We start from the raw sequence: 6366 nt of genomic DNA, 5'->3' as shown, positions 1-6366 counted from the left end.
AAGGGGGCAGGGAAGGCGGGCCATGGGGCCAGGGTTGTGTTAGACCCTGGCAGAAAAGCTGATTGCCCCACAGCCCAGGGAAATGGATGAGAAGGAAAGAAGAGATGTGGATACAAAGACATTGACATTTGAGGGATCTTTAGGATAGGGCAAAAGCGATGATTGGGAAGCTCTGGCACCTACTAGCCATGTGACCTTGAACAGATGACTGGACCTCTCAGTGCCTCTGCTTTCTCATCTATAAGATGGGGATAATCACCTCTGGCACCTACTCGCCATATGACCTTAGACAGATGACTGAACAGCTCATGCCTCAGTTTTCTCATCTATGATATGGGGACAATAATTCTACCTACTTCTTCAGGTTGCTATGAAAATTAAATTAGTGAAAACACGCAAAACACTGAGAACAGTGCCTGCACACAGCTGGGCCCATGTGTTTGCTAAATAAATAGAACAACAGAATGAATGACTGGGAGAAACACTGGCTTAGCAGTTCCCGTGATACTCTATTGTCTTAGAAATCACCTAAAGAGTTCTCAGCAAGATGTGGGCCACAGTTTTCTATATGTAAAAGTGAAGTGAAGTCGCTCAGTCGTGTCCAACTCTTTGTGACCCCACGGACTGTAGCTTATGAGGTTCCTCTGTCCATGGGATTTTCCAGGTAAGAGTACTGGAGTGGTTTGCCGTTTCCTTCTCCAGGAGATCTTCCCAACCCAGGGATTGAACCCAGGTCTCCTGCATTGTAGGCAGACACTTTACCATCTTAGCCACCAGGGAAGTCAGAAGGGAAGTCATAATTGTGCCTGTATCAAGGAGCCATTAGGAGGGTTAAATGAGAAAGTGCACTAAAGTGTTTATGAATGCAGTAGCTGGATGAAGCACAAGCTGGAATCAAGATTGCCAGGAGAAATATCAATAACCCCAGATATGCAGATGACACTACCCTTATGGCAAAAAGTGAAGAAGAACTAAAGAGCCTCTTGATGAAAGTGAAAGAGGAAAGCCAAAAAGTTAACTTAAAACTCAACATTCAGAAAACGAAGATCATGGCATCTGGTCCCATCACTTCATGGCAAATAGATGAGGAAACAATGGAAACAGTGAGAGATTTTATTTTGGGGGGGGTCAAAATCACTGCAGATGGTGACTGCAGATATGAAATTAAAAGGCACTTGCTCCTTGGGAAAAAAGCCATGACAAACCTGCAGAGTGTATTAAAAAGCAGACACATTACTTTACCAACAAAGGTCCGTCTAGTCAAAGCTATGGTTTTTCCAGTAGTCATGTGTGGATGTGAGAGTTGGACCATAAAGAAGGCTGAACACCAAAGAATTGATACTTTCAAACTGTGGTGCAGGGAAGACTCTTGAGAGTCCCCTGAACGGCAAGATCAAACCAGTCAATCCTAAAGGAAATCAATCCTGAATATACTTTGGAAAGACTGATGCTAAAGCTTGAAGCTCCAACACTTTGGCCACCTGACGGGAAGGGCCAGCTCATTGGAAAAGACCATGATGCCGGGAAAGATTGAAGGCAGCAGAAGGGGATGACAGAGGATGAGATCATTGGATGGCATCACCGACTTAATAGACATGAGTTTGAGAAAGCTCTGGGAGTTGGTGAAGGACAGGGAAGCCTGGCGTGCTGCAGTCGATGGGGTCGCAAAGAGTCTGGACATGACTGAGCGACTGAACAAAAAATGAAGTGTTTACAAACACGGTTGCCAGTAGCAAGCCCTGCAAGCAAGGTACCCAACTCCTATTTCTTCCTGGAGCTAGATCTGCACCATCCCTTACTCACCCATGCCAACGAAAAGTCTTCACCGTAGTCTGTGAAGAAGGAATATGTACTATCATTTCTTTCCCCGCGAAGGAAAATACGCTCTGGGCACCAGCCCCAGGCACCCCGGCCTCTCGGCGCCCCGGTCCCAGGCAAGAAGCAGCGCTGGCCGCTAGAGGGCGCGGCGGGAGCTGCAGAGAGCGGTGAGTACCACTGGAGCGGCCGGGGCAGCGAGTACTGAGTTCAAGGACCCGGGCGGAGGCTCGGAATGTGAAGGGCAGCCAGCTGCCACCAATGGACTTGCTGCGCCTGTGCGAGGGGAGGGTCTCGCCGAGAGGTGGGTGGGAGAGGGATCCGGTTTAGGCTCCACTCGCCTGGCTCGGTCCCTTTCCTCGCTTTCGTGGGCTTCGAGCTTCGGTCTCCGCCTCGGTGGGAAATTCGAAGACAAGAGTTCATGTCCTCGGGAGTCGGAGTCGGAGGGAAGGGTGTTACGAGGAAAGGAAGCAAACTTAGCTGGGTCGGGAGCAGGGAACCCCGAAATCCGTCCTGCCTCACCCGGCCACTCCCTGGGCGCTCGGACTCAGCTACAGAGAGTTTGGGGAAAGCCTTGTACATCAAAGCCTCAGGGCCGGGATGCCCCCTAAGTTTCCGCCCAGAGCTCGACCTGACTTCTCTCCAGCAGCCTCACGTCGTCCTGGGCCCGGGCCGGGGCCCCTATACCGTGTGGCGTGAAAACATGGGGCCGGGTGTCCACTGACCAAGCGTAGCAAAGTCGTTGCTGTTAATCCGATTTTTCGAGCTGCTTTTGGCCACAGAGATTTGCGCGAGAAGCACGGGCCTCCATCGTGCAGCGGAAAGCACGCCTTTCCTCCGTCCCGGCCAAACGGCCACAGTGCGTCCAGCTCCTAGGCGGCAGCAAGTGACCTGGACTCCGAGGAACTCACAGGTGGAACAAGGGAACGCTAACGCGCCCCCTGAGGGGACGCAGCTTCTCCCCGCGCCCCAGTCCCACCGGGATCCAGAGATTCGTCCAGGATGCGTTGCCTCGGTTCCCAACAATCACCGCCAGACCCCGGGCGCCCGGTTAACTCGGCCCCACCCGCCCCTGCAGGTTTAGGCCGCGCGAGGCGCCACTCTCCGGGTCGCCAGACTCTATCCTTTCTTTGGAAGCTGACTTCGAGGCTTCGGGGCCGGCGGCGCTGGGCTTTTGCGGGCCCTCCGCCTGCCCCGAGGCTCCCAGAACAGAGCCATGCCGGGGAGGTGAAGCGCCCAGTAGGTGAAGGGGAGATGGTTCCTAAGAGGCCTTATCTTTGCAACTAGACTGGGAAAAGCCCTATTTCCTGTCCAAGATGATGCCTTTGTAGAAGTCACTTTCCTCCGGCCCCCCGGGCTGCGGGGACTGCGGGGGGATCGGGAGGGGCACTTTCTAGGCCTCCTCCATCTGCAGCCCCGCCCTGATTTTAGTTTCTCCTTTTAAATCTGGGAATTAGTCCCTCCGCCCGGAAGGTGAGAGGGAGAGGGCAACGAGGCTGAGGGCCTAAAGCAGTGGGGGTCGGGGTGGGGGGAACATAGCAAGGAAGGGTACCCCCAGGACGACCGGCTGCCTCCCCTCTGGGAATGGAGGCCCCTTCCCAATACCGGTGAGATCACCAACCCAGGTGCATTCCAGAGGGCGCTGAGGACCAACCCTAGGTCTGGTGGAGGCCAGGAGGATCTCCCATTCCGCCACCTTCTCCCAGAACAGGAAGCAGCACTGATAAGCGGCAAGTTTATCTCGGTTTGAGCTGCTAAAGTGGCTTCAAGCCGAGGGTGAAGGTTAAGCTGAGGGGCTGCGAGCGCACAGCAGGAGCGCAGCCCCCACTTCCTTCCCGCACCAGCACGCGGCTTTCAGCCAAGATCCTCGAAATTTTACAAATGCTGTCACCGGTTTCTGACATCCCTGAAGCCTTCACTCTCCCTCCGCGACCCCAGTCCCCGGACCGCCCCGGCACGCTGACCGCATCCTACGTGAAACCCCCTGGCTGGCACGCGAGCTGCTTATACCTCTACTCATCTGTAAAATGGGAATAATAACAGAAGCTCCCTCTGGGAGTTGCAGTGAGAAAGAAAACTAGTTAATTAAGAGCCCTTAACAGCGTCGAACACTTAGTAAGTGCTCAATGCGAGTTATAAATAACCATGCTAATGGCTTTCACTTGTAACAAACGCCAGTGCCAATTTAAACCTGCAACTGGCGATCAAACAGCGCCGTCTGGCAAGTATTTCTAAGTGCCCTCCCTGAGTGATGATGAAACAGACGTAGAGGGGGCCCTAACTTGCTCAGGGCGCCTCCACTGGGGAGCGGGAGAGCTAGTTCCCACCCAAGGCAGCTTTCTCTTCCTCCAGGAGAGGAGGCTGAGAGAGGAACCCGGCCCTACGGGGCGACCCCCTGTTCCCCCAGTGGCCTAAAGGAGTGAGTGAATCTTCGGCCAGGCGACCAAAGTAGCAACCGCCAGGAGCCTGTGCGAACAGGGATCCCGCCCTAAAGGCCAGAAAAGGGAAATGGCCGAGGTCAAGCCCGGCCGTCCGACTGCGGCTGAGGGTCGCGCGGGGGCGGGGCTGGACCCCCACGTGCGCCTCCTGCCGCTGCCTCGCCGAGCCCTTTGTCGCGAGCAGCCGCGTTCGTGCCGCACTCTGTGGCTTAAAATAAAGACAATGTTCCCAGCCTCCCTGCGGCTAAATCCGGCGCGGGTGCGGGGGCGGTGAGAGAGCCGGGTGGGAGAGCTTCTCCCGGCCCTACCTCCCTTCTCCCTTCCTGCCTCAGTTTCCCCATCTGGTAAGGGGACTCAGCCAAGTCTGGGGCCGAGAACATACAATCGGGGGTGGGCTGGGGCCGGGGTGGGGGCGGGGGGCATCACCCCCCTGCCTCCGCGGCTGCACAGACTTAAAGAGCAAACAAACCTCTTGGGACAGAGAGGGGCACCCAGGAGGAGGCAAGGGAAAGCTGGTCACCCTCCTCTCCCGCCTACAAAATAAGTGTTTTTATTTCTAAAGGGACGTGTGCAGAGGCGGTGGGAGAAGAGAAAAGGGAGACCAAGGAGCTTGGGGGGAGGGGGCAAGAAGAGAGCCTGATTCAGACTCGGAAATGGATGTTGAGCGTGGAGGCCTGACACCCCCACACTCAGCCACGTGTACGCGCACAAGTACACGCAGCCCCACCGCGCGCACAAGCCACCGCCGCAAATCGAGCGCAGTCCGGCAGGGGGCAGCGGGTGTCCGCGCCCACGGGCAGGGACTGGTCGAGTTCTGACCCTCCCCTGCCCGGCTGGCTGACCCCGGAGTGGGAGGGGGTTGCTCAGATTCCTCTCCAAGCGGCAGGGTCCCCTGGACTTCAGAGAGGAGGTGGCCTGGCTGCTTACTCTAGACGCAGCTGGCTTTGAGAAGCAGAGATGCCCCCACATGTACCTGCCACGTGTGCCCAACCACCAGGGGCACGATGGTGGCTGGCCGCACCCCAGGGACCAGAGTTTCTGCTCCACCTAACTCCTTTGGCAACCGGGACTCCAGCGTGAGGAAGCCCAGGTTACCCTCAGGCATCAGGATTGAGAAGGGGTGCTGGGTGCCGGCCCCCACCCCCACCCCCCCCGAGCCCCTCCAGAGTTTAGGCTCAGAGCTGAGGGACCTGAGTGCAAACACTTGCCAAACGCATTTTAAACCCACCTCTGCTCTTTGGTTTTCTCATCTTCATCCTGCGAACAATAGATGATCCTCGTCCTTCCCGCTCTCCACCCCAGGGCTTCAGCACAGCCCGGGGAAGCAAAGGACCCAGCAGTAGCCTTCCCACCTCTGCTCTGCGGCCAGCGCCCCAGGAGGTCTCTAGGACCAGGTGAGGGCTGGGCACGACCCAGGTCTCTATGGCAAAAGGTCCCCAGGGGTTCTATCTCTGAGGAAACTCAACACAGAAATCCAAACCAGCCTGGGGGGCGGGGCGTTGAGGGGGGGACGCAGTGCTGACCAAGCAGCGGGGCTCCAGGAGGGTGGGGGGAGGAAGGGCAGGCACACACCTGTGAGCCCCAAGTGGGAGTCAGGGGAGACAGGGTTTGACAGGCTGGGAGGAGAGCTGTCTGTCTGCCTGTCTGTCTGTCTTCCAGGTGGAAGCTGGGGGTGGCACAGGCAGAGAGGTAGAGGCTGCTTCACTTGTCAGAATTAGCAAGTTCCACAGTTGGGCAACACTCAGACACACGCCGAACACAGACACACGTCCTGGCTTCAGACCCATGGGGCGACACCTGGGTTTCCACCGGCTGCACGGTGACATGCGTACTCAGGGACACGCATGTGCAGGGCACTCAGCAACGCATGGAGCAGGCATACGTTCCCCCCCACACACACTCATCCCCGCAAACCATTCACCCATGTGCCCTCACACCCGGCTGTGCAGCGGGGACAGAAAACCAGCACGTGGGCTCGGCGTCCGCTCAGCCCTCAGCCCGGGGCGCGCGCGCACCAGCCCTCTGGGTCTGTTCCAAGTTGGAGCCTCTCACGTGAGGCCCAATGTGTCATTTCCAAACAGAAGGAATCCAGCTCCTTCCCAGCAGGGAGAAA

The sequence above is a fragment of the Oryx dammah genome, unplaced genomic scaffold (genome assembly GCF_014754425.2).
Source record: "Oryx dammah isolate SB20612 unplaced genomic scaffold, SCBI_Odam_1.1 HiC_scaffold_15, whole genome shotgun sequence".
NCBI classification, from domain to species: Eukaryota; Metazoa; Chordata; class Mammalia; order Artiodactyla; family Bovidae; genus Oryx; species Oryx dammah.
The sequence above is the reverse complement of the archived record's forward strand: the minus strand, read 5'-3'. Positions refer to the sequence as shown.